Here is a 13080-nt window from a genome sequence, read left to right as displayed (position 1 = left end):
GCGCACTTAGTTTGCTATAATTGTTGCTTTGAGGTTGAATCGTAGTACTAAACTCTTTTATAAATTATTATTAAAATTTGTTTCAAAGCTGATGTTGAACATCCAAAATAATGTATTTTTCAACACTATTGAGCAAGATGACCACCGAAAGAAGCTATACCTACGAGAAAAAACAAATTCTTTATTTTCTATTTATATCACTCACAAAGCAGACTCTTTGTGCCAATTTGAAATATTTATTTAAGTTTACCGTCATAATGGACTCTGCCTCATAACAAGGTTTAGCACTTACTGAAATATCTAAATGTTAATTCTGCGATATTTAAAAACTGAAAATGTCATTTTCATATGCATACCTTAGAAAAAATGCAATTCAATTAAGACGTTCAAAATGTCACACTAAATCAACACCAAATTACGGTTAAAACGTGATGTTTCGCGTTCTTTGATTTTTTTTTAAATCGTGAAGCTGCACTCATATTGATTATTTGTTATTTGTTTTTCGGGATATTTATTATAAAATATCGACAATCGTGAAACGATTGTAAATAAAGGATGTGGGATGCGGGTGATTGAAATGCACACGAATTTTTTCGACAAATGGTAAAGTTTGTCCACATTAAAATTACAACACGTAAAATGAATAGCCAAATATCAATCTTTTGAATAATAGTCTTGAAATGTTCATTTTATTTAACTAGCATTTTAAATCGACATGTTCTTACTTTTCTTTTAAGACCCTCCATGACATTTAGTACGACATTTGAACCGACCACTTTTTATTTACTGACTTGTGTACGAAGTTGAACTTATTTTCCTTATACCATTCCTGCACTTGTTTTGAATAGTGGAAGATAAAAATAAAATTTGGGCTATTATGCGATCTTAGCAATGGAAGGAGACGTTTTTGTAAACATTCCCTAACGTATACTTGGACATTCAAGATTGAAGTGGTCACGAATGGAGCACTTCGCATCCCGCATGTACAGATTCGATTTAGAGGTAAAACGGTTGGTGCAGTTTTTCTTTTTTTCATAGCGGAAATAACACGGTTTGGCAGTGCTTCGTTAAAGCCAAAGCAGAAGGTAAAGATGCATCGAAGCCAAACCCTCAATTTTCAGAAGCACGGGTCTGGAGTGTCGGACAGTGGATCGGGATGAGGGCTTGATCGAATGGTCACTCGCTGGTGGTGGCCAATCGCTCAGGTTTTCGGCTTGAACCGCTGTCTGGTTCTCTAGATTTGTGCTCTCTTGGGGGTTTGGGTTTTCGCTTCGTTTCTTCTTTACTAGAAAAAAACGATTTTTTCTTGCGTCGTCGCGTCGCCGAAATATTTTATTCTCGTTTTTGTTTGCACGCGTGCTGAGTGCAATCTAGTTCTGTTTTTCGCGACGCCGGAGTGATGTTTGGCTTTTATGAAATGCACATGATGATGAAAGTAGCTAAAGCTGTTCAATCAAGGATAGATGATCAATTTGTTGAGCTCGTTTCATGCTTTTATTTGGAATTTACAATATATTATGAAACGTAATTTTACCGGTTAGAACGCTACTCAAATAAATTGATTGAACAAAATATGAACAGTTCGTCACTGTAAGTGTCGACATAGACTTTTGTACATTAACATTAAAATCCCATACCTGTTTTTTATCATTTTATCATACCTTTGAATGGTTACGGTAATCAGTGCTTATGCTTATGCTTAGGCAGCGTCCATTTATTACATAACGCTGAAATTGGAAAGTTTTGACCCCCTCTTCCCCTCCGTATCGCCTTTTATATGAAAAATTTCAAAATTTTGTATGAGCCGTAATGCTTGAGCCTACTCCCCCCTCCCCCTAGAGCGTTACGTAATTTATGGATGTCACCTTATTCCGTAGTTTTGACTAAATATAAATTCTTTGGAAACGATAACATAAACGAGAAAAATGCAAAATTTCGGTACATTTACCAATGCAAAACATTGGAACGGTCTGCAAAAATTGAAAATTTTATCACCCCAAATGGATTGTAACCTTTATTGTACCATAATTATAATATTAAAATTTATGCTATTTTTAACCCTCTCTTTCCCATGGTAGCTCCAATGATTTTCAACGAACTCTAGACAACCCGAATTGGATGAATACCTAGCTATAGTTACTAGAATTTGATTTATTACTCATCAGATTGCTCCAAAAGGCAATAGAAAAACTAATGATAAACAAACAAAAATGTTGAAACGCTTTCAAAAAATTTGGACCTTTTGCTACAACAACCAGGTACTTTTTATAAAAACCCTTTTTGCCGCGAAGAAATTGTCGAGCAAAGTCGTGGGATAGAGAGGGTTAATATCTGAAGGATGTTTGAATTTCTTTTTATAAATAAAAAACACTTGGTTGGAGAAGTTATTTTGCATTGATTCGATTTGGGGAACATCGAGTTAGAGAGTGGGAAAATAGATCATGTCTCATAATATTTTGTACAAAAAAGAAAAGAAAACATTTATTGTCAACTGTGGTTGACTTGCTCATTGGCATACTTGCCCCCAACTCTGCTTGTTCTTGATTTTGAAAGCTTTTTAAATCAAGAAAATATTTTTGTCAAATCTTTGGAATTTGGATAAATTGAGAACAAAAATAAATTAATTAAAAAATATCAAAGCCCCAGTGTCTTATCCTTCTTGATAAATATATTCTTCTTCTGCTTGGCATTAACATCCTCAATGGGACATAGCCTGCTTCTCAGCTTAGTGTTCTTATGAGCACTTCCACATTTATTAACTGCGAGCTTCCTTTGCCAAACTTGCCATTTTCGCATTCATATATCGTGTGGCAGGTACGATGATACTCTATGCCCAGGGAAGTCAAGGAAATTTGACTCTCATTCTCTACGTTTTAAGCCTCATTCAGACATTCATCTAAGTGCTACTTCCAGCTTTCGATCACCTTGCGTTCGTCCATCAAGATGCTCTTATTCTTATCCCTGCACATCTTGGATCGTTGCACGATGTTCCTTGAGTACGGCACATCTGTTTTATCACGTCGCACTCCGCTCCCTTCAGGCACTATGTTTTTCCCTGAAAAAGTCATTCTACGTTCAGCCGAGTCATTTATTGCAGCATGCTCGCCCGCACTGAAGCCTAATCCCTCGGAATCTGCCTATATTTCTCTTCGAACCAGTCATTCCATCGACCCCGTCTAACGTACCCGACGCTGCTTTGTTGAGGCTGCTTTTACTGTATTTCAGCACCATTCAAGAGGGGCATCAAGCTTCCGATAAAGCAGCCTCAAAGTGCGTATGCAAATGCAGCATCCAATTGCTTCACCTGCTCTAAGTCATACCAAGGCGGCCGGCGTCGGTACCGTAATCTGGGGGAAAATTGATCACTGGGATGAATTTGATCAGGTCGGCATTGTGGCGTATTGAAAGCAATGCGTTTACACGCTGCAGCAACAAGCAAGACGGCACAAGCGTGGCGTTGTTAAGCATTGCTGCAATGCAGCACTGAAACTTTGGAGATCTGTTGGCACCTAGCAACCAGACATAATGTATATGCGCTTCATATCAAGAGCGTGAGATCAGCTTGCCATGAGCGCACAAAAATAATCGCGCGCTTGAGCACGTGCTATGATGAGGCACGTATTTTTAGATCTCATGTAGCAATGTACTAGCTCAAACGATCACATCTGCTCATGCGTCGTCTCATGAGAAAATTCCAATGTGCAGTGCATTTGAGACTCGTTGGTTACGATTTCAGAAGCAAGGAAAAATTATTAAACCATGGATTGAACTGCCCGTAGGCAGTTTGGAAGGACTGACGCGGTTCAACGTTGTTGAGATTCTAGCATTTCAATTGGAAAGCTTGTGCTGGCCACCGAAGAAGCACAGGCATAGACCGAAGCCGTATGCTTCCGTGGAGTTATTGTACTAGGAAAACATAACTGCATAAAAATACTCCTAGTAAGCGCATGTGACGAGCCTCACGAGACGTCTCATGAGACTCGCTCACTAAGACATATTTTGTACGTATATGCATCTCGTGTCTCACATGGTACACTAGCTCATTTAGGTATACATGAGAAATACGACACTTTGCTAGCAACCAACCGGATGTTGATTTATACTGCTATATAAACCATCCAATTTCCATACTCTAGTCAGTTTAAAATCCAACTTCAATGAAGAAACAACCAATATTCAAACAGGTCTTCATCAATATCTTACCAGGTATCTTTCTAGGATGCTTATTGTTTCGTTGGCATCACAGACATTTCATGTTATTTAGCCTATAGATGTCTTATGATTATTTTGAACTGTTTTATTTTTCATATAAATCAGCTTTACATAGAAATATTCACAGGTTTTGAAGGTTTAAGCAATACTGTTGGAAATATCAGTAGTAAATAATGCGCTGTTGATAAACCTACCAAAATTTGAGTGTTAAAAATGTAGTGCAAGCTTAAGTGTGAATGTTATTTCATTAATTAAATGATTGCATAAACTGTTAGAGATCCATTAAGTGAAGGAAGCGGAATAAAATAAAAATAGCAATCAATCAAACAAAATAAAATAAAAATAGTGATCAATTTGCCCCGGATTACGGATTCGGATTGTTTTTGAGGGATAAATCTGGCCGCAATTTAACTGTCACTAGATAGGGGCCATAGTCGATAATCACTAATTTAGGCTTTGACATCGATAATGACAATAAGTTGTCGAAGTAATGTTTTATATATACACATCAGAATTTCTTTAAAATAAGATAACCAATGGTGAATGCAGATTCTGAAAATAGAAAAGTACTATAAAAAATTATGGAAAAATCGGGAAAAAATAGGTCACAACGGATTAAATACTGTTTTTATGTTTGTCAAACCAAGAAATTAGTAAATCGATATTTTCCGAATTCCAAATAGGTACTCATTCATCCATGCGTTCTTTTGCAGCGACGATATTGCAGCAGAACATGATTTATGGGAAAAGTTTTGTCATCTCACTGCAATATGCGATGGTGGTATTTTTTTGTTTTTGTTCCACCTCACCCATCTTAGGAGGGATTATTCTTTTTTGAAGGGGCAGCTCGAGCACGGTCCTCCCAAATTGCAAGAAAATCCCAACCATTGGCACAGCCCGTGCGATCATTGTGCTCTGTCAAGCGGAAGGCAGAGAATGGTGTGATGTTGAGCTGAGCCTCATCCGGAATTCCTGGTGGCAATTTCACGCTACCTACTATGTAGCATCAACATCACACGCCAGAACAGAAACTTTACTTACATGTGTTGGTATCCAAATAGTCATTGTTGGTTGGCTGCAGTTATACCACAGGCAAACAAACGTAACACTTAGAACGATCTCCTTTAAAATCCATCGAACGCTAAATTTGACTGGCATGTTGCACGAAAAAAGATGAGTCTTGCAGAAGATGTTAGTTCGAAACGTCACGTCTGTTTGTCTGTGGTCATACCATTCACCATGCACTGTCGCGTTCCAAAGCATTCATATCGACGCGTCGCTGTTGTCACCGTTGCGTCGTCATCTTCATCAGGTGTGGAAGATAGATCGGATGCAATCCAATCTGATACGTACCCATGCGAATGAGTGGTTATACTTCCGCAATCGCAGACCGTTATGCTATCGCAACAGCGGCCCGGGCAGGAATAGGGCAATTTTCGCTGCTCTGTAACTGAGACGTTTGTCTGATGCTACTGCCTGCGGTTGAATTGGAAGGCACGGGATTGAGTTACTACGCAATGCGTCGATGTCTAGATGCTCTTATGAGCACGGGATGAAATCTGAGTGGTCATATAACTGAACACAGAATGAAATTTTGAATGTAAAAAATACCTTGTTACCTACTACAGATTGTATGTCTATTCGAGATATATCGAAAATCATATATGGAAATTTTGGGAACGTTTAAAACACTTGAGATTTTAAAATTACATATATGCGTGCATCAGAGTATGCTATCATTAATAAATCTGTCATTTTTAAAACGATTTTTAATCTTTCAACTTTCAACTTTTTTTATATTAAGGTATCCAGCATAAATCAAACCGATTGTGCTTGACAAGGGACACGCCCTCGCTGAGATGCATGTCTCTGTAAGGGTGGAAATAGCATGACCTTTTCAATTTCTCCATTCAATTGCATTTCTCCATAGTCTTTTGTAATGAATAATCATTGGCGTTGAAAGGGATGGAGTTTTTATGAGATAGGTATTTAACATCTTGGAGAACGTTTTGCTAAGCTCTGAAGTTACATGACACTACAGTCGACTCTCCACAACACGATATACTCTATAACTCAATGGCTTTTTTGGTCCTTTCAAATTTCCATGCATCGTCCTCTCCATAAGTCGATATTTTTTTAACTTGATATCTCCACTAATCGATATTTCGTGAGAAGAAAACTCGATATCTGCCCTAGCCTGCCAAATAAATGAGATAAGTTAAACAAAATCGGTGTCTATTTTAAAATTATTTTTGGTTGGGGAAACTAGTTCTAATTCTTGTTTGTAAGTGACTGAAAACCTGCAAATTGTAATAAAAGTTTGAAAAACACGAAAATACAAAAAAAATAAATCAGTACAATAACGTGAAAAATACTATCGACAAAATAATATTGCTTTCTTACAAAAGTGATCATATAAGTTTCGGAAATATAGGAATTTGTTCCTACGGTTTTGTGATTTTTTGTGTCGTTATATTCTTTAACTCGATCCATTTTATAAGTCCAAGGTCCCTTAAATATCGAGTTATGGAGAGTCGACTGTATTGCAAACAGATTGAGATGAAAACTTTTTTTCCTACTACACTGATAAAAATCCACACCTTAGATAGTTTCATGAACGTTACTATCGATTTGTTGTATCTTATAAACTTTGTGTGTATTAACACATTAAATTCTTTTATTTTGCTTTATGGACTGATTCATCAACCGACAACCAGGATTTCATCATTTTTCCACATTTCTGAAAATTATTTTACTCCCAACGTACACGGTGACGCTAGATAAGAAGCTGACAAATTTAACTTTATTTTAAATTAACTGAATGTTTATTATTATGGTCAATTCAGTTGTTCATATTTCAAAAAAAAAAAAACATTCAGTAAATGTATTTTTTTGCTCTTTATAGGTTGCGCATATATCTACGACGCACTGCACAAAGGGTGAGTACTCAGTATAGCAAGCAAATGATGAAAAATTTAAATTTCTAAATTTTGATCTATTTAGATTTACTCACGAAACTTAGCTTTGAAAACAAAACAAAAACACTTTATAATTGTATTTTTTAGCATGCCAACTAGAATTAACAACCAACTGTCCCCAAAACTCACTCTCATTCAAATCACATATGACAACGGTCCCTAAAAGTTCGAACCGCACATCCAATGCGGATATCCATCCCATCCAATTAGGTTCCCGCAATGCAAGGGGTTTGCCCACAAGCAAAAATCACACTATTACATAAAACTTTTTCCCAGCAAACCAATAAATCAGATAGCCATCAATTTCTGAAATTAGATAGAGTATCGATTATACCCCCGCGGGACCACATGACTCGGAAAACCGCAAGCAAGCCCAACCCAGGCCCGAACGACGCAGCCAGCACCTGACAGACTAACTGTCGTGACAGCACGGATGAACGAATAAGGTTGTTTTTTTTCTCTTCTCGGCTCGTTCGTCTCCTTCCATAGGAGAACGCGGTAAACACACTGATGGCTTCCTCCCGCACCTGCATCTTGACGAAATCGAATGATTCACCTGTGGTGCATGTGTGCTAGTAGGGATAGGATATACAGATGCAGATGGGAGTCGTGAATGCAACGGCGACGTCATCACTGACTGACTCTGGCAAGCTGAACTGCCAAGGACGGTAGAGCGGTGTTCGGGTGGCCTAAAGGCTCTTCGAATGTTTGGTAGCAATGTGACGTTCGAATCGAACATTTTAGGAGATGAAAGAGCTACGAGTGCCAAACAGGGCAGTATGACACTTTATTCGGGTAAGGTGGAGCAAAAGTTTGACCTTAGTGAAATCATCGATATTTCCAGAAAAACAATCACAGTTGAAAAGAAATAGACACACAAACCGAAAAATTTATTATATTTTCATGCACATACTTGTACCATCAAAACTAACGCAAATTTCAACGACCAATTTCTCTTTTTTTAACCAAATTTACCTTCAATTTATACGGTTCTGGAAAATATCAGTATTTCAAATTCATTGTTGAACGTATATTCAAAAAAAAAAAAATGAAAGTATATTCAATTAAGTATACTATAACACTACATGAATTTCTTTTTTTAAATCATTTATATCATTTATCAACATATTACATTTCATTTGCCGTAGCGTTTCAGAAATTTTACAGGTGAGTTGATGTCACCTGCATAATAAAAAAAAAATGCTTTCAATTAACCTAAACTAACATAACCTTAACATATAATGCAATAATCGTGACAATAGAAGATTGCAACGATTTTTGTCTAAGATAATCGATAACTTTTTTCGACATTTGTTCCAATGTTTCAACATTGGATATACTATGCAACTCATTAGTAATATACCGGGGAGGGAGCTGCATTATTTTCAAAATTTTATTTTGAATCTTCTGCAGAGCTTTCTTTTTGGTATTACTACATCTAGTCAATATTTATTCAGCATACAACAAGGCTGGCCTGAAAATTTGTTTCAAAATCAAAATGTGAGTTTTGAAAGTTAAATTTGTACCTAGCATGAGCTCTAGATACTCGACATCATCTGTCCATTTCATTGAAACTCCTCTCATCGTAGCATGTCTACTTGAAGGTATCAAATAAAGAGCTTTTGGTTTATATGGGAATATTATTAGTTGAGTTTTGGAACCATTAGGAGAAATTTTCCATTTTTACATGTATGAAGAAAAAACATCCAATGCAATCTACTACAGATGACATACAGATTCTACCCCATTACCCCGAATTCAAATATCACGGGGCAATGTTATCAAGGTGATTGAACAGTCGGGGCAACAGCGTTCGGTGCAATGGAATCCGAGGTTATGGTACATTCGGGGCATTGGCATTCTGGGAGATGTTATTCGGGGTAAAAGACATGCAGACTTCGTCCTTTGGCAGAGAGGCCTGTGTCATTTGCAAGCAAAGATTTTTGACATCTCTGAGGTAAGTCAGGAAAGTCAGATGTAAAAATATTGTATAATATTGGCCTTGGTATAATTGGTATAATATGCTGCCTTGAGGAACACCAGCTCTTACAGGAAGTCTTTCAGACTTGGAGTTCTGATAATTAGCCTGAAGTGTACGATCTGAAAGCAAACCTTGGATTATACTTACAATGTATGTTGAAAAATCAAAGTTTTTAATTTTACAATCAAGCCTTCATGCCAAACACTGTCGAATGCTTTTTCTATGTCTAGAAGAGACAAGACCATTAGAAAAGCCTCTAGATATGTTGGAACGGATCTATTTGTTACACGTAAAAGTCGATGAGTGGTCGATTGCCCATGTCAGAATCCGAACTGTTCTCTGGTGAAAAATTGAATTGTTTGTTGATGATGGCTCTTAATTCTGTTCAAAATGACCATTTCAAGAAGTTTACTGATGGAGAAAAGCAAGCTGATTGGACGATAGCTAAAAGTTTCTGCAGGATTTTTGTCTGGTTTTTAAATTGGTACAACCAATGAGTTTTTCCTTTTGTCAGGAAAATATGCCAACTGGAAACATTTGTTAAATTTTTAAATGTTTCACCCAAGAATTATAACCTACCCTCTGGAAATTTCTTGAAGAGGTTGCTATAAAATCCATCATTGCCAGGTGCTTTCATATTTTTTTATTTTAATAATTGTTCTCACTTCTTCCGAACCAGTCCCCCTTGTATTTTAAAAACGTTCTCTTAATTGAAAATGCTTTCAAAATCTTGAGTCAATTAATTTCCAATTGGACTAGTGAATCATTATTTGGGCTTTTGAACTGCATAACTAGTGTATGAGCTTTTGCACAATTAGTATTTTAATGCCGGAATTAGCTTCTGAGGATTTATATCATTTCAGATAATTTAAAAGGGCTTAGAGGAAAGGTTCAATTGAGGAATTTTATTTTCAAATTTTTCGTTTATCATTTGAGAAAAGCGTTTTTTTATTTCTTTTGCAGATTCTGCCTTATCAATTTCATATCAAGATCACGAGTGCGTTGAAATTGTCTCTTTATTACGTTACTAAGACGGATCATAAGTTCAATATCATCGTCTATAGTCACGGATTCGAGTTGTACTTCATATTTTGGTATTGCAATACCCCTTGCTTCAACGATTGAAATAATTAAAGTTTCGAGAGCATTGTCAATGTCATGTTTTGTTTGCCAAGAAATATCATCATCACGATTACTATCAATATACACTCCAACCTCTTTTAACGACCGTTTTTTACCGACGGTTTTGTTTACGACCACTTTTTTACGACCGAAATTCAGATTAATGACCGTTTTTATAATTGATCCATATCTTAAAAAGTATTCAAAATAGAGGGTCATGATGTTCTGCAAAATTGTTCAGTAGTTTAAGGTGGTCATTGAATTGCGGAATTATGCCACTAGGTGGCGCTAGTGAGCATCGAAATTTTGTTTTGCGGATATCTCAGGATCCTGATCACTTAGAAAGATGGCGCCTTCGGTAAACTTGATGAGTAGCTCAACTTTGCCCAAGACGCCATGTTCATGTGGTCAGGATCCTGAGATATCCGTAAAACAAAAGTTTCATGCTCACTAGCGCCGCCTGGTGGCAAAATATTGAATCGCCAGCTTCTATAATGATAGCGCTTGAGCTACTGAACAACTTTGCCGAAGGCGCCATCTTTCCGGTATCCGGAGATATACGCAAAACAAAAGTTTCATGTTCACTAGCGCCGCCTCGTGGAAAAATCTCGATTCTCTAGACTACAATAATAATAGCCCTTGAGCTACCGAACAGCTGCACCGAAGACCCCATCTTTCGAAGTGGTCAGCATCCTGAGAAAAAAATCGTGCTCACTAGCGCTTCCAGGTGGAAAATCTAGTATCTCTTGACTAGAATAATGATAGCCCTTGAACTACTGAACTTCACCGAAGGCGTTATTTTTCTAAGTGATCAGGATCCTGAGCTATCCGCAAAGCAAAAGTTCTATGCTCTCTAGCGTCGCCTGATGGCAAAATCTCGAATCGCTTGGCTAGAATGATGATAGTCCTACTGAACAACATGGCCGAAGTTGCTATCTTTCTAAGTGGTCAGGATCCTGAGTTATCCGCAAAACAAAAGTTGCATGCACACTTGTACTGCTTGGTGGCGCAATTTCACTTAAGCAGTGTTGCCAGCTACGACAAAATTTTGAACCCTTCATGAAAAACTGGATTACAGTTGAAGAGCATTGCTATGTTGCTAAGCATTCTATTTTTCTATTCCGCTCAAGTTTTATGGTTATGATCTTTTTTTTATTCTTCTTAAACAGTGTTGCGAGCCATATGAACATTTGTGATTCGGCCGACTGTATGGCACGCAACACTTCTTTCAACTTTGGTGAACATTCGGTATCGTTTTCTTTAAAAAAAATTTGGTATTTGCATATTACGCCCCCATAAAATTGGCTCTTCTGATAACAATCGAGCAGTGTTGCCATCTATTACCAGAATATGAATACATGAACGGCCATTTTGAAAAGTCATGGGTCGAGAACTTTTTTCAGAAAAAATATAAAAACCTGAATAAAAATGTGTATATAAAAATATATATAAATTTCCAGTTTTTTATATTTTTTCATGTGAAAATTTGTTTTTCAGAGTTTAACATTTTTTCTGAAACATTGAGAGCTTTCATTCCATAAAAAAAGATTGAAAATAGGTTGAGCTGTTCAAAAGTTATGTTTTTTTTTTAAATAAAAAAATCTAAAGCGCTAAGACCTACAGTGTGTGCCGATTAACAATGACTGATTTTTTATTTTCAAAAAACTATACCTCAAAAACATACATCGCTGAAAATTCTACAATAAACATTACATTTTCTGAACTTTCAAGGAAAAATGAAAACAGAAATAGCCTTTTTTATCCCTTCAAAATAAGAAAAAACCGAAATTTTTCATATATTTGTCATGTAAATGAACATTTATTGTTTAATTTTATATTTTTCTAGAAAAGTCAAAATCTTTAGCTTTAATTTTGTCCAAGAAAATTGTAAATCGGTCAATTGAACCCTTATGTTATGATTTAAAAGAATAAAAATTTTGCAAAGTCGCGATTTTTTAGGTCACCTTATTTTGGAAATGGTCACCCTAATAAAAACATCCAAAAACATATGTATCCTTATTTCGGATAAGGAACACAATAGCAAATTTCCACGAAATTCAGTGACCCACTAGATCGGGTTTTCATGGAATTACTGAATAAGAACATTTTCAAGAATAATATATCCTATACATACACAAATACGTATAAATGCCATACTGCTGAACAGTATGCGTGCCAAAAATGAACTAACTCCATTGCGCAAAAATTCTATTTCGATTTCATATATGTGGAACCAAACGAGTTTTCAATCAACCACTACTAAATAATCTTTCGACAAAATGTTCTGGTCATTCGACCAAACGTCCATTCGACCAAATGTCCATTCAACCAATTGTACTTTCGACCAAATGTCATTCGACCAAAGGTCCTAAGGCCGATCAAATTACCTGCTACAATGGACCAATGCACGAGTTCACTAATTTGACGTTTGAGCGGTGCCGAATTCACTGGTTGCCATGGTCCCATGCATAACACGGCACCGCTAAAACGTCAAATAATGAACCCGTGCATAGGTCCATATTGCCATAGGATTTTCCTTAGGTAAATCGATTCGTTATTAATAGATTCGAAAGATTGCCCGATGGAATAAGTTAGCTTGTGAATGAGCATGATTATAATTTACCTGATGGGTATGATTACACTGCGGAACACGTTTTTGTCTCCAGCACCAAAATACCGCTATTCACTTAATTAAGGGTTGCTGAATCCATTGCCGTTTTCAGAAATATCATAGCACGTCTAGTTTTTGAGATATTGACTGTTGAAAATGCAAAAAATGACTATTTC

The 13080-nt window shown here is 36.6% G+C and overlaps 1 protein-coding gene across 1 annotated transcript in view; it reads left to right on the top strand.

The window, feature by feature from the left end:
* LOC110679566 (protein couch potato) overlaps nt 1-13080 on the top strand; it is a 592279-nt gene that overhangs the window by 30462 nt on the left and 548737 nt on the right. The window contains exon 2 of the mRNA XM_021854566.1: nt 7118-7151. The gene's annotated coding sequence lies outside the window, so the exon portion shown is untranslated. The remainder of the gene's footprint in view (nt 1-7117; nt 7152-13080) is intronic.

This window comes from Aedes aegypti, chromosome 3 (genome assembly GCF_002204515.2).
Source record: "Aedes aegypti strain LVP_AGWG chromosome 3, AaegL5.0 Primary Assembly, whole genome shotgun sequence".
Taxonomy (NCBI): Eukaryota; Metazoa; Arthropoda; class Insecta; order Diptera; family Culicidae; genus Aedes; species Aedes aegypti.
This window is presented reverse-complemented; position numbering and strand designations above follow the sequence as displayed.